The sequence below is a fragment of the Gymnoscopelus braueri genome, assembly GCF_963280865.1.
Source record: "Gymnoscopelus braueri genome assembly, chromosome: 7".
Classification (NCBI taxonomy): Eukaryota; Metazoa; Chordata; class Actinopteri; order Myctophiformes; family Myctophidae; genus Gymnoscopelus; species Gymnoscopelus braueri.
In genome coordinates, this window is record NC_137608.1 from 52531864 (window position 1) to 52546763 (window position 14900).

Below are 14900 nucleotides of genomic sequence, written 5' to 3' on the forward strand. Positions count from 1 at the left end.
GCAAAAGATGATAAAAAATGATGTTAAATGTTTGCTCGACTCTTCCCTGACGCTGGTAAAAAAAAACATACACCTTCCCGGTGCCCACTGACTGCTGCTGTGCCCTAATCACTTAAATAAACCCAGCTATGGGCCCAAATTGCCCAACCTTCAAAATAAGAGCATTTAGCTGTGACACAAATTAACTTAAGTAATTCTGTAAACAAATTAATTTTACCAAACAAAATAACACATACAAACATGAAATACATGTAAAAATGCAAAATACTGAATAGCTCCCACACGCTTTAAGATAAGATCTTAACAAGATCATCTCATCAGCCAGTCCGTAAAATATTTTTCATGTCCAATAATAATGTGTCCCACCTGACCGGCGAAATAGTGCTGCCTAGGCTACTGCTTATTTCATGAACCATCTCCCAATGAATCGCACATTATTTAAGTGGATGGAAATGTGCATACATTCACATGTAGGCCTATAGTTTTTCCCACTTTCTGAAAATGAGCTTCATAATATATATATATATTCAGATATATTCATATATATTATATATTCAGATAGCCTACTGGAAGGGTGGGAACTCTTCCGAGGGGCCCAGATTTCTCTATGTTTTTCTGTGTGTGTGTGTGTGTGTGTGTGGTGTGTGGTGTGTGGTGTGTGTGTGTGTGTGTGTGTGTGTGTGTGTGTACCTTGCTGTGTGTCTGTGTGCTGCTGACGTCTGGTTGAATGCAGGCTGAGACGGGGCGCTGGGACTGGGTGCGTTTAATTCTCTTCGCTGGGCTCTTCACCTTAGGAGAGTGGAGCTTATCCTTCAGCCTCATGGTGAGAGAGGAGAGATGAGAGCGATGGGAGTCTGGAGAGAGAGAGAGAGAGAGAGAGAGAGAGAGAGAGAGAGAGAGAGAGAGAGAGAGAGAGAGAGAGAGAGAGAGAGAGAGAGAGAGAGAGAGAGAGAGAGAGAGAGACAGAGACACACAGAGAGAGAGAGAGAGAGAGAGAGAGAGAGAGAGAGAGAGAGAGAGACACACAGAGAGAGAGAGAGAGAGAGAGAGAGAGAGAGAGAGAGAGAGAGAAAATATGCATAAAAGTAGGGATGGGTCAGAATAATAGAGTATAAGAATAACCGTTTTTCAATATATATTTTTCAAAGCGAACATTTGTAACTCAAATCTTTGATTCTGGGGATTCTACAAATGTCTTCTAAATCATCAGTGGTGGAAAGTAACTTAAGTACTGTACTTAAGTAAGATTTTGAGGTATTTGTACTTTACTTGAGAATTTCCAATACTTTTACTTCTACTCCACTACATCTCAGAGGCAAATATTGTACTTTTACTCCACTACAATTATTTGAAACTTTAGTTACTAGTTACTTTGCAGATATAAATTATGATATTATAAAACATACATTAACCACTTTAGCCCTATTTTATACATAGGCTATTTGAAAATAGCAGATCTACAAGCTCACAACGCGTCGCGATGCGACGCGTTGTGAGCTTGTAGATCTAATATTTTCAAATATTTTAATACTTTTACTTTTGGTACTTTAAGTAAATGTAAATGTCTTCTAAATCCTAACAGTTTAAAAAAAAATCTTATGTGCTATAATCAGTGGTTCTGAAACTTTTTCATGTCAAGGACCCCCCATGTATTTGGCCGTGCCACCATCTGAAAATATGTTGTTCCAGGGACCCCCAGAAGCAAAGATTTGAGTAAGAAAAAAATCACTTTAAAAAAAAATATATATATATATTCAAAGATTTGCCCACATTTTCTAGGTTTTTCAAAAATAGCAGATCTACAAGCTCATAGCGTGGCACTTGGCTATTTTCCTCTATTTTAGCTCTATTTATCAACAGCCTATACATACAATAACATGTGGTATAGAATGTATAACCATTATTTATTTGTGCTCACTTCATTAGTTGTGTCTTTCTTTAACAAACTAATTAATTAATTACTACTCATTACTAAATACATACATATTCTCACACACAAGTGATCAAAAATGTCAACCAAACAACACGCTATTTGTGGAGGATTGATCGTCTAGTCAGTAAGAATACTCTGAAGATTCTTGCAGGGGCCCTCATTCAAGGTCATTATGATTATGCATGCACTTCATGGTATCACAACACCTCCAAGGCCTTAAAAACAAGGCTCCAAACATCCCAAAACAAACTTGTAAGGCTACTTCTTGGCCTCAATCACAGAACCCATCTAACCCCTGCTCATTTTGCTAGGATTGGATGGCTTAGGGTTGAGGACAGAGTACAGCAACTTGCTATGGGCCTGGTCTTCAAGATACACCACAACATTGGGATCCCCCTGTATTTGTCAAAATACTTCCAAAATGTTAATGCAGTCCATGATCATAACACCAGAGGCAGCTCCACAAATCATGTTCAACCCAGATTTGGCTCAACTAAGGGAATGAACTCGTTCTCATGCTATTCATCAAAAATGTGGAATGCCCTACCAAAAGGAGTAAAGGAGTGTAAAACCCTACTCACTTTCAAAACTGCCCTAAAGATACACCTTCAGGAGGCTGCAATTCTAAAATGGCCCCTGTCTAAGTCTTAACCTACCCCCCCCTACCCCCCCCCTCCTTCATTTTCCTCTTTTGTATATATATATTTTTTTTTCTCTCTTCATACCAGTAACCTGAAAGCTGATTGTATGACATTCTGTATAGTAGTGTGTATATATGTCTGCCTCTTATATTTCATCATGATTTGTGTGCATGGGGTTCTCATCTTAAAAAAGCGTAGTGCTTAATGAGGGTTTCCAGTTTAGTAGACCTTGTATTGTGAATTTGTACTTCCATGTACTGTTATGTACTGTCATGTACTATTCTCATGTCTTTCTAAATAAACTACATCAATCAATCAATCAAAACACACACACACACACACACACACACACACACACACACACACACACACACACACACACACACACACACACACACACACACACACACACAGCAGGCATGAAAACAGCCCCGAGGTGAAAAAGGTGACAACATGTTGTTTTCTTTCGGGTCAGGTGTCACACAATTGCCTTATTTGGGTTCAAAAAGGTGACTGTAGCTGAAAAGTGACACGTTTGCATACTGACACAGTGTTGACACACACACACACACACACACACACACACACACACACACACACACACACACACACACACACACACACAGTGTTGACAACACAAACATCCTCAGTCTCTTTAAAAACATAAACAGGAAGTAGATCTTACCAGACATCTTCTTCTAGTGTTTTATGATTTATTGCTTTTATTCTCATGATCAAAGTAAAGTATCTAAAGTATCTAAAGTATCTAAAGTAAATAAAGTAAATAAAGTATCTAAAGTAACTAAAGTAACTAAAGTATCTAAAGTAACTAAAGTAACTAAACACCTCGCCTCTCCTCTGTTCCTCATCCCGCTGCTGTTACACACTCATTGGTGACCCATCCAATCATGTGCAGTGGTGGAAAGTAACTCAGTACATTTACTCAAGTACTGTACTTGAGTACAAGTTTGAGGTATTTTTTACTTGAGTATTTCCAATTTTCAGTACTTTTAGTTTTGTACTTTTTCTCCACTACAATTATTTGAAAACTTTCTAGTTATTTTGTAGATTTTGATTATTATTACAAAACATACATTAACCACTTCAGCCCTATTTTATACATAGGCGATTTGAAAGTAGCAGATCTACAAGCTCACAACGCGATGTGACGCGTTTTTTATTCAAATAATAAAACCAAGGAGAAGCTCCTGAGAGGAGAAACAGACAGAAACACAGGAGAGTTACAGGATTCTACAGGTCACCGTTGGCTCTGTAACACCCCCAACTTGATGCGTTACAGCTGGTGGTGTTGCTGATGTTGATGGAGACGCAGCGCCCCCCTGTGGCTCAACTGTTCAACTTTCACATGTATTAGAGCATTGCTTCTCAAAGTGGGGTCCGGGGACCCCCAGGGGTCCTTGAGGGAGTTACAGGGGGTCCCCAGCTAAATGATAGATTAGGCACCAAATGGACCCTTATGGGTCTGTAGCTCTGAGAGTGTACAAATGGAACCAAATGGACTCTAACGGGTCCATTTGGTTCCATGTGTACACTCTCAGAGTTAACTTGACATAGATTTTACAATATAAATTGCGGTCCAAGTGATAGAAATGCCATTAAATGGGGGCCTGTAGCCCTAATGGATGTCAAACTGGGGGTCCTTGAAATTAAAATGGTTGAGAATCACTGCTAGAGCCGTAAAAATCTTCTCTTATGGGGGTCCCTGGCTAATAGTCCGCAGGCTAATAAGTGTCAATTTAGGGGTCCTTGACATGAAAAAGTATGAGAACCACTGTATTAGAGCAGTGGTTCTCAAACGTTTTGGGTGTCAAGGACCCCCAAATTGATATATATTTGGCTTTTACATTTAAAACTAATCAGAAAGCCAAGAACCAAATATAAACAATACAGATGTCAGGATTATAAAATGAAGGGTCCACAAGAAAACAGGTTTTGAGAGGATTTAATACGTTGACAGTCAACATCTGTGCTTGAATGATTGTGAACAGACAGTTTTTGTCTGTCTATTTATCTCACTATGAATTGAGTACATGGGGACCAGTGGTGGAAAAAGTACTCAAATGTTTTACTTAAGTAAAAGTATCAATACTGCAATTTAGAAGTACTCTGTTACAAGTGAAAGTCCGGAATTCAAAATGTACTTGAGTAAAAGTACAAAAGTATTGGTATTAAAATGTACTTAAAGTACCAGAAGTAAAAGTACTAAAATATTTGAAAATAGCCTCGGTATAAAATAGGGCTAAAGTGGTAACATATGTTTCATAATATCATAATTTATATCTGAAAAGTAACTAGTAACTAAAGTTTTCAAATAATTGTAATGGAGTAAAAGTACAATATTTGCCTCTGAGATGTAGTGGAGTAGAAGTAAAAGTATTGGAAATTGGAAATACTCAAGTAAAGTACAAACACCTCAAAATTGTACTTAAGTACAGTACTTAAGTAAATGTACTTAGTTACTTTCCACCACTGATGGGGACCCCATTTGAAACAAGCCTTTAGGCTCTCATGGGCTTTTCAATGCTATTTAGTTGACCTTGTATTTAAACTGTACTTTCATGTGCAAATGTCTAAATAAAGTATTCAATCAGACAGACAGTTTGTCTCATCAGACGTTTGGATTGACGATCTTTCCCACAAACAGGATGTTGTCAGAGTCGGCGATGAGAACCATGAAGGGACGATCGAACTTCAGCTCAGGGACTGGAGGTATAAAACTACTGTATGGGACGGTGCGGATGCCTGTAACTCCAGCCGCAGTGGCTCCAGTCTCGTCTACGTCCAGCGTGGCTTGGTGCACGACCTGCAGTGGTGAAAAGTACTCACATTCTTTACTTACCCAGTGAGCCATATAGTCGTCTATTAGACCTCAGTCTAAAACTGGGTTATAATTGGTCTAAAAGTGAAAGTTTTTTCAACGTCTATTCTTAGCCTAGACGTTGATTAGCTGTTTTTTAAGCGTCTATATTTAGACCGTTTATATTATAGACGTCATTTCAACGGCTATGATGTAGACGGTCTATATATAGACGCTTAAAAAACAGCTAATCAACGTCTAGGCTAAGAATAGATGTTGAAAAAACGTTTTCACTTTTACACCAATTATAACCCGGTTTTAGCCCGTAGACATATTTTAGACGTCTAATAGCCCCAAAAATGCTCAGTGGGTAAAGGTAGGGTAAGTGATTTACAAAAAAATAAGTGTTAAATAGCTCTATATTGTGATAGTACACATTGCTATAGAGTGTTTGTTCAGTAAAAGGAGTCTCCATGTCTCTCCAGCTCTTTATTGAACAGAAAATTCATTTTCAATGCTCTCTCCTGATTGGCTTAAACTGTGTCACCTACCTGAAAATGTATTATATTCTGTTTACTAAAGAGCTGGAGAGACCCCTGTGACCGAACAAACGCTCTGTAGCAATGATTACTATCAGAATATACTTTAACCTTTTTAACAAAAAAAATTAAACAAATATCACTTACCTTACCTACCTTTAAAGGTATAGTTGGCAACATTAAGCCTATATTTGAAAAATACCTCTATATATATATTTTGCATTTTTTCCCCTCTATCAGCCACTATACAGTATAATGATGCTGGGGTGTTTTCCTGCATTGAAAAACACTCCTCTTTCTGAAATCCGTATTTTCCCTACTATTTAGGTTACACATCCGGGTATCCGGTCCGTAAATTAACGCACGCATGTGCGCATCCGTGCGCGTCCGTGTCTGTGTGGACTTTTTACTTTCGGTTTTAAAATGCTCTCAAACTTCGTTTTTGATGCACATAATTTACTTTTCAGATAGCGTTTGGATAGAATTTAGTTGTTTAACTTATGTGGTCAATTTGTCATGAAAGAGCCTATTTAAAAATAAAAATTCAGAGAACCGGCAGGGGCGGGCAGTTCCGCGAATTGTATCCGAATAAAGTAACCTATATTCGGCATGGACGGTTTAGAAGTCTCCTTAACTCTATGGAAGTCCTCCGTGCGACACCCCCTGGTGGTCGGGGAAACGAACTGCTGGATTTCTTTTCTTTGTTTATCTCTGAATCGCCTACAATCCTTTTAAGTAAAAGCATCAATACTGCAATGTAGAAATAAGTCCCGTATTCAAAATGTACTTGAGTAAAAGTACAAAAGTATTGGTATCAAAATATACTCAAAGTACCAAAAGTAAAAGTAATCATTGTGAAGGTCCCATTTCACAAGTTCAAATTGTATTACAAAAAAAGTTTGAAAATAGCAGATCTAAAAGCTCACAATGAGTCGCATTGTGAATGCGACCCATTGTGAGCATTGTGACACATTGTGTGCCGAAGGCCACTTCAACCATTCGAGTCGCTGAGCCGACCCCCCGAGACGTCAAACGTGGCCGACTATTGGTTCTGAAATACCTGGTGGTTCCGACCATTCCGAGCTTGGCGGATTTGACCCGGGACGAGCGTGATTTGGGGGGTGACTGTTATTATAGAAATATTATATTCCAGTCAGGTGAAGTTTAGACCATTTATTAGGAAGATTTCAGCAGAGCATATACTTGGCAATCTATACATTTATGCCACCATACCGTTCTTGTATTGATCCAAGAATAGAACCAAACATGGGGGTCAGGCTTGGTTGAGGAGCCTGGTGGCTGCTGGACTGATGGACTGTCTCTGTCCTTTGTTGTGATATAAAAGAAGGGACAACTAGACCAGGGCTTCTCAAAGTGGGTGCCGCGGCACCCTAGGGTGCCAGGGGTGCCTCAGAATACTTTGATAATATTTGGAATGTATCAATGTCACTTCAGTTTAACCACTTAGACCCTCTATATACTTAGTACATTTTTTGGTGAATGTCCCCCCCAGAATAGGAATGCTGGGGTTGAAGTGGTTAAACGCCAAGTATATAAAAGTTATTTTCAGTCTGTCCTAAATAATGGAGACAAATATTCTCTCCAATTTTCCTCGTGACATATTGTATCTTTGGGGGAAAGATTTACATGTTTACGTACCGTTAATATGACAATAAATAAAGTGCTATAAAGTAACAATGTCATTCAGGGGTGCCGTGGATGAAAAGGTTATTTGTAGGGTGACCTGAGACAAAAATGTTTGAGAACCACTAGGGGTGTGCCGATACACTAATTTCACCAAACGATACGATACGATATTTGGCTCACAACTTCGATATGATTTTGATACGATACGATACGCACTTTTTTTATTATGAAAAATATATGGGGGAGAAAAAAAGCAAATGCAAACAAATAATTCTGTTTTTGCATTATTCAGATATGCGAACTTGTAGCTTTTCAGCTACAATAGCCGTTTTGAATCCAAATAGGGCAATAGTGTGACACCTGACCCGAAAAAAAACAACATGTTGTCACCCTTTTCACCTCGGGGCTGTTTGCATGCCTGATTATTATCATTGTAAAAAAAAAAAAAATTGAAAACGATATTTTTTTTCTTCAAAACGATACATATCGTCACGAAAACTTATCGCGATATATCGCGGGACGATATATCGGCACACCTCTAAGAACCACTGAACTAGGCAGACACTTATCCGTTGTGACAGCTCTTACCTCTGACACAGACACAGCCTCTGCAATGCCACTGAGATCAGCTGCAGCACCAAACACGTCTGTTATTCCCATCTGACGCAGCACAGCGTTCAGGTTCATTTCAGTCTTGATGGAAAACTTGGGAACAAATAAATCGTACTCCCTGAAAAGGAAATACAAAACACACTTAAGACTATATACGGCAAAATATTGTGGATGATCATGTTATTATAAGATCATTCTGGAATTGATTGATCCATCTCTGACTTTAAGTGTTTTGTGAAAGTAATGCATCCAAATCATTACCTGGCACAGAAAGTAATATTCTAACATACTTTACCAAAGCGACTTTAGGTACCTTGAAAAGCGCTATAAATGTATTTGTTTTTATTTTTATTATTATTAATCATTTTAATTTAAAGTAATAAGTAACGTGTATTATATGATGTCCCTATTTTGGGCATTTCTTCAGAAAATCTTCAGCAATAGCAAATCTACACAACATATTTTGAGCTTGCAGATTGGCTATCTAAACATTTGCATCAGGGTATGTTTTTTTAAGTGTAATTTCAAACATTTTCTTCATCCCATTGAGCCACTTGGTGTAGTGCCTAGGCTGGCTCAGGGTGGAAGACAGGGTTAAACAACAAAAAATGGGACTGGTCTTCAAAATTGTAAATGCAGATTTGCCCGAAATGCCCCCTATACCCGCATATATATAAATACCTCGAAAAAGTTAGTGACACCCACAGCCACGAAACTAGAGGGAGCGTAAACAACAATCTGGTACCACCCACCCATAAAACAAACATGGGCAAATTCTCCTTCTATAGCACAGCCACCAAGGAATGGAATAGTCTAACCCCATCCCTCAAAAAATGCAGTTCGCTGGGCTCATTCAAAACAGCCCTAAAAACTCATCTTTCTGGAGGCCTAAAGAGGAGCTAGTACCAGTTTCCCTGTAGACAGACGACCCCCCCCCCTCCTCTTTTTTGTACATATTTTTTATTTCCTCATGCTTTTTTTGTATAAAATTTTTATTTTTCCATGCTCCCCCCCCCTTTTTGTACATTTTTTTTTTTTTTTCATGCTTTTTTTTTGTACATAGTGCTATTTTTTCTGTATTATCTGTATTTTCATGTTGATTTTTGAACTATTTGGTTGCTACTATATATGTCTATGAAATTAATTCAAGGACCTCAACGGAAACAAGTCCGCAAGGACTTTTTTGGCCGGACCTTTTAGACAAAAGCATTATAAATGTAACTGTGTTGTTTTACATTCTTTTGCCTAGTAAAAATATCAATCAATCAATCAATCAATCAATCAATCAATCAATCAATCAATCAATCAATCAATCAATCAATCAATCAATCAATGCATGGAGCAGATGGCCTCCTCCAGTTGAGTCAAACCTCTGCCTCTGTCAGGCAGCATCAGCAGCATGGAGTAGGAGTTGTTGAAGGGTAAACGGAGGACGGTGGTGGAGATCTGCTGGTCAATGTAGACATCCAACTCCTCCTCCTTGTTCATCATCTTCATCATCTGGACTGGAACCTGCAGATTTCAAATGACAACATTTCAGACAAAACATTAGATATTATACAATGCAAATAGGTGCAATTAGTGTTTACCTTTGAGACAAACTAATAAAAAGCCATTCAGTAAGACACAGTGTGGATTTTGACAGCAAATGTTGATTTAGTTTTAGTCATAGTCTTTTGAATAAAATTCCATTTAGTTTTTGTCATATTTTAGTCATCTGAAATGTTTTACTGTTAGTCTAGTTTTAGTCGACTAAATATCATAAGATTTTAGTCGACTAAATCTACAGTTGATTAAGTCGACTAAAATATATTTTGGCGGCACCTTGATGGCGTCGTAATGGCTGATTTTACACTTGGTTGCATGCTGAAAATAGCCGATCTACAAGCTCACAACGCTTCGCGCTGCGACGCGTTGTGAGCTTGTATATCTGCTATTTTCAGAGCACAACACCCAAGCGCAACCAAACATAAAATGACTTTAATGTGTTTCAGTTCTACTGGATCTCTTCTCCATTAGTCCCTCACTAACATTTAGTGAGCGACAAACATTTTTCGCCATAGTTTTAGTCGACGAAATCAACACTGGTAAGACAGTAGTGTTATGGGATAAGGTACCTGGTTTTGTTCATCCACATTAAACATATCCTCCTTGGTGTCTGCAGGGTCAAATGGAGTCTGCCATTTTCCTGTTTGACAGAAAACAATGTAGAAACAACGATGACAATAGTGAGACGAAACTTAAATGAGGGAAGGTGACTTTAGCCATGATAGAACTAGTTAGAGCGCTGTTTGTCAACGTTGGGTCTGGGTACCACCATGGGTCCAAATGGACTCTTATGGGTCTGTAAGGGTATATTGGGGTCACAAACACGTTGGACTATTCCACCTGATGGACGCTAGTAGTGTACACGCTAACACATAGGTTGCAATATAATATATTATTTTTTTATCATGCTTTTAAGTTTTATCATGCTTTTAAGTAGTAGTTTTAAATGTACTTTGTGTATTTTATAGTGACATAGGTATATATGTATTGACTATATGTATGTTTGTCTTTTAACCACTGCACAAACGAAGTTCCGAAAGGAAAATAAAGTTGTTTGAATTGAATTGAGAGATTAAAAAAAAAAAGAAAAAAAGAAGAAGAAAAAGTTCAATCAAAATCAAATGGGGGTCCATGGATTAATGCATATCAAACTGGGGGTTCATGAACCCTACCCATGATTAGGTTGATAATAGCTAATAACAAAGTTTCATTTCTGTCTGGTATATGAAATTATACTAAAAGCTGAAGAAAAGAATGAAAGCTCAGAGATGACATCTCTTACCTTTGTAGTATATGTAACTAATAAGATACATGAGGGTCTCAGGATCCAGGTCTTCCACTAGTTGGTCTATCTTGCCGTGGGTCTTCTCCCCTACATACTTGTTGATGGTAGCAGCACTCTCTGTGGGATTGGTAAAGTCCACACTGAACCCGTCCGCCAGGTAGGACTGACTCAGGGTCTGCAGGAACTCAGGCCGTGGCTTGAACTTATTGTCCAAAACACTGCAGTTCCTGCACTGATGTCTTCTGATGAAGTCTTGTCCGCTGCGGTCAGAAGTCCATGGAAGGCCTGGTCTACGTCAGCCTGGGTCAGTACGGAGCTGTTGAAGCCCAGACCACTGAAGAGCTGCTGGTGGGTTTGGCCCCGGGCCCCTACAGACAAGGCTGCCAGGGCCAGGCTGACACTTGCGGGTGAGAAGAAGACGTTCTTGCCTTGGTTGTCCGTCTGAGCGGCCAGTTGCCTGTACAGGTTGAAGGCAAAACCTTTGTTTGCTGATGTCACCATGGAGAGGCTGTTTGCAGCCTGGTCTGCAGCATTATCTTCATGACCTGAAGGTGATGAGTTAGATTTGTTAAAGAAAATAGGAGGGGGGTGGCCGGGTGGGCATTTTCTTAACCACTTAAACCCTATAATTCTTCCTCATCTGACAAACAGCAAAAATAGCATTTGGCATTGCGATGCAGTGTGAGCTTGTAGATCTATTTTATCTATTCAAAATGCGCCAGCCAGAATTTTAACTAAAACTAGGATGAGAGAACATATCACTCCAGTTCTAGCTTCACTACACTGGCTCCCGGTTGTTTTTAGGATTGATTTTAAAATTATTTTAATAGTTTATAAAGCTCTAAATGGTCTGGCACCTTCCTACCTCTCTGACTGCCTAGAGAGATATGTTCCAAACCGGGCCCTCAGGTCTTCAAGTGCTGACCTGCTCGAGGTGCCTACAATGACATATAAAAAATACGGTGGAGCAGCATTCTGCTTTTACGGACCGACAGTGTGGAATAAACTCCCATTACACCTAAGACAGGCAGCCTCTGTCGATAGCTTTAAAGCACAGCTTAAGACCTATTTCTTCACTCTTGCTTTTAGCTGATTCTTTGGTTGATTTTTAATTCCTCACTGTATTGCCTATTTTAATGTTGTTTTATGCTTTTGCTTTTATTTTATTTTATTTTTGTTTGCTTTATTGTTAAATTGGTTCTAACTGTAATTGTATTCTTGCTCTGTAAAGCACTTTAAGCTGCATTTCATGTCATGAAAGGTGCTATACAAATAAAGTTTACTATTATTATTATTATTATTTTAGCAAATTTGACGCTTTTGAAGCAGAGGCATGGATCCCAAATCCAACCCCGGTCAGATATGTTACCTTCATGTCCTGCATGGTGATGACCTGTACCCAGACACACCAGCGCTGATAGAATCCACACCAACACGGCTCCTTGCATCATGGTGAACTGAGACAAAGGTTCAAAAGGCGCCCATCAGTCAATAGTTCACTCACTGTTAACTAAACTAACCTTTCAATGTAGCGGGTCTCTGTCTGGAAAAACCATGAATGTGTTCCATTCCCAAATCAAATATGAAGTAGAATGGCTGCAAACAGTGGCATGGTTTGGCACCTGCCATATACCTTGCCATACCATACCCAATTGAATTGACGCCCCTGACTGCAAATACATCATGTTTCTGATAGTCGATTAGATCTTTATTTAATGGACAATTGAAATGGACAGAAGCGGTTCAGCATTCTCTAATTCAGAAGTTCTATCTTGAATTGAAGATTCCAACGTCAATGCTGGCAAGTCCTCAATAACCAAGTATCACAAAACTGAAACGGGTAAATTATGCTTCATTGTATGGCAGGTTCACTGTGCCATACCATGAGAAAATAACTGATTTTAATAAGAAACTAACCGATTTTACTGAGAAAATAACAAGTAAATGTGATTAAAAGTAAATTATTTTCGACGGGCAACACTGTATTATGATAACAAATTATACATTATAGCCTAAAGACTTCATATGAAGTACAGTAGGACATTACTCACCTTCTTAATGTGAAGACACCTCACCACAGACTGCTGAGAGACAGACAAAGGAAGGGGAGACGTCCTCTTTTAACAACTGATCAGATCCACTGCACTTTGACATGTTTATTTGCCAATAATTATGTCTCTTATTTGCTCTGCCTCTGTATTTATTCTGTGTAATGATTACTGTTAAACTATCAAGCATGGAATCATGGCTGAAATTACAACAGGAAACGTGGGAGCAAAATCAGTGACCACCACGTGGGAAAGTACTGTGGCATGGTATTACTGGACCTCCAAAATTCATAAATCTACAATAAATTAAATCAAGGTCAGATCAGTGAATTGTTTCACCAGTGAAAAAAGGTAGGATATGTATATCCCCACAGTTCTTTAAACCAAAAATAATCAAGTGAAAAAGATGGGAATGTTTGCACTAAATTCTGCTCTCATGTCTTTTTATTTAACCAACAAACAGAACAACTTTTCACCCATGTAGGGCTTCATCAGGTTGTGTTTAACACTTCAAATGGCCAGAACTCAGAGACCGTTGGATTGGAAGGCTGTGCAATAAAACTCTATTAATTTACTTTTAATAATTTTAATCTAAGGTGTTCCACATTCTCACATAGAGGAGTCACATTTGACCTCCTAACTCAACCACATCTCTTTGGTCAAAGGTCAAATGTGACATCTTGGAGCATCAGAGTGGTTAAAGGTATACATAACATGCGCACACAAACGCACACACGCACGCACACACACACACACGCACGCACGCACGCACGCACGCACGCACGCACGCACGCACGCACGCACGCACGCACGCACGCACGCACGCACGCACGCACGCACGCACGCACGCACACACACACACACACACACACACACACACACACACACACATCAACCTGCTCATCAGAAGCAGTTAGGGGTTCAGTGCCTTGCTCAAGGACACTTCGACATGAAGCCAGGAGGAGTCAGGAATCAAACCGGGAACCTCTGTAAACTGAACTCACAGACGCTCCTCTAATCCAAGCCTCATTACATCTCACTGATGAAACCATCACGTCATGTGATCAAAGTGTTACTTCAGGTTGTTCACGTCATAAATAATATCTCTCTAGTGACTGGTGATGTTTAATAACATAATCATTCTGATTGGCTGCTGAGTGAATGAGGAAGTGAAATTAACATTTAGTGAGAAGCTTCAACCACACACACACACACACACACACACACACACACACACACACACACACACACACACACACACACACACACACACACACACACACACACACACACACACACACACACATTAGCTGATTTCAACAAAACTAATTCAGTAAATTTGTTTCCACTGCAAGACAAAAACCTAATTAATACTGATGACATGTTTTACTTCATAATTATGTAACTCAACTCAACTAAAACTGTATTTATAGCACATTTAACATGACCATGTCAACCAAAGTGCTTTAAAGAAAAAAACAATACAATATAAACAGCTGACCGGAAGCGCCATGAAGGACGGCCGCATTCGTACATGCTCCGTAACATCGCAACGTTTTTCCATCTTTTTAGTATTTTTTAGCCTTCTCCTCTTTCCCTACACCGTCGCGTGTCTAAGGAGTTATGACAGACAAGCACTTATGGACATTAGCACAGCGATTACACACAGAATTCCGGACTTTTTTGCTGAAAACCTTCCACTCGGCTGGGTGGGGGGTGGGGTCCCCTTTGTTCCGCCTGGATCAACAAACCCCCGACGAAAAAGACCGTGGCGAAGAGGCACTAGAGCGGGAGTTCTCGTAAGAACAACAAAACGTGGATATAAACCT

At 39.3% G+C, this 14900-nt stretch overlaps 1 protein-coding gene, 1 long non-coding RNA gene and 1 pseudogene across 3 annotated transcripts in view; 1 reads left to right on the forward strand and 2 right to left on the reverse strand.

The window, feature by feature from the left end:
* LOC308087921 (H-2 class II histocompatibility antigen, E-S beta chain-like) overlaps positions 1–14900 on the forward strand; it is an 89970-nt gene that overhangs the window by 60070 nt on the left and 15000 nt on the right. The gene's annotated exons all lie outside the window — the stretch shown is intronic.
* Positions 1–14900, reverse strand: part of LOC308087942 — a 38934-nt gene that overhangs the window by 1036 nt on the left and 22998 nt on the right. The gene's annotated exons all lie outside the window — the stretch shown is intronic.
* Positions 5204–12474, reverse strand: LOC308088256 (serine protease inhibitor A3L-like; annotated as a pseudogene). The gene is made up of 6 exons: positions 12393–12474; positions 11021–11559; positions 10308–10378; positions 9527–9702; positions 8167–8308; positions 5204–5398 (listed from the first exon to the last, which is right to left on the reverse strand). The product of its transcript is annotated as a serine protease inhibitor A3L-like (transcript).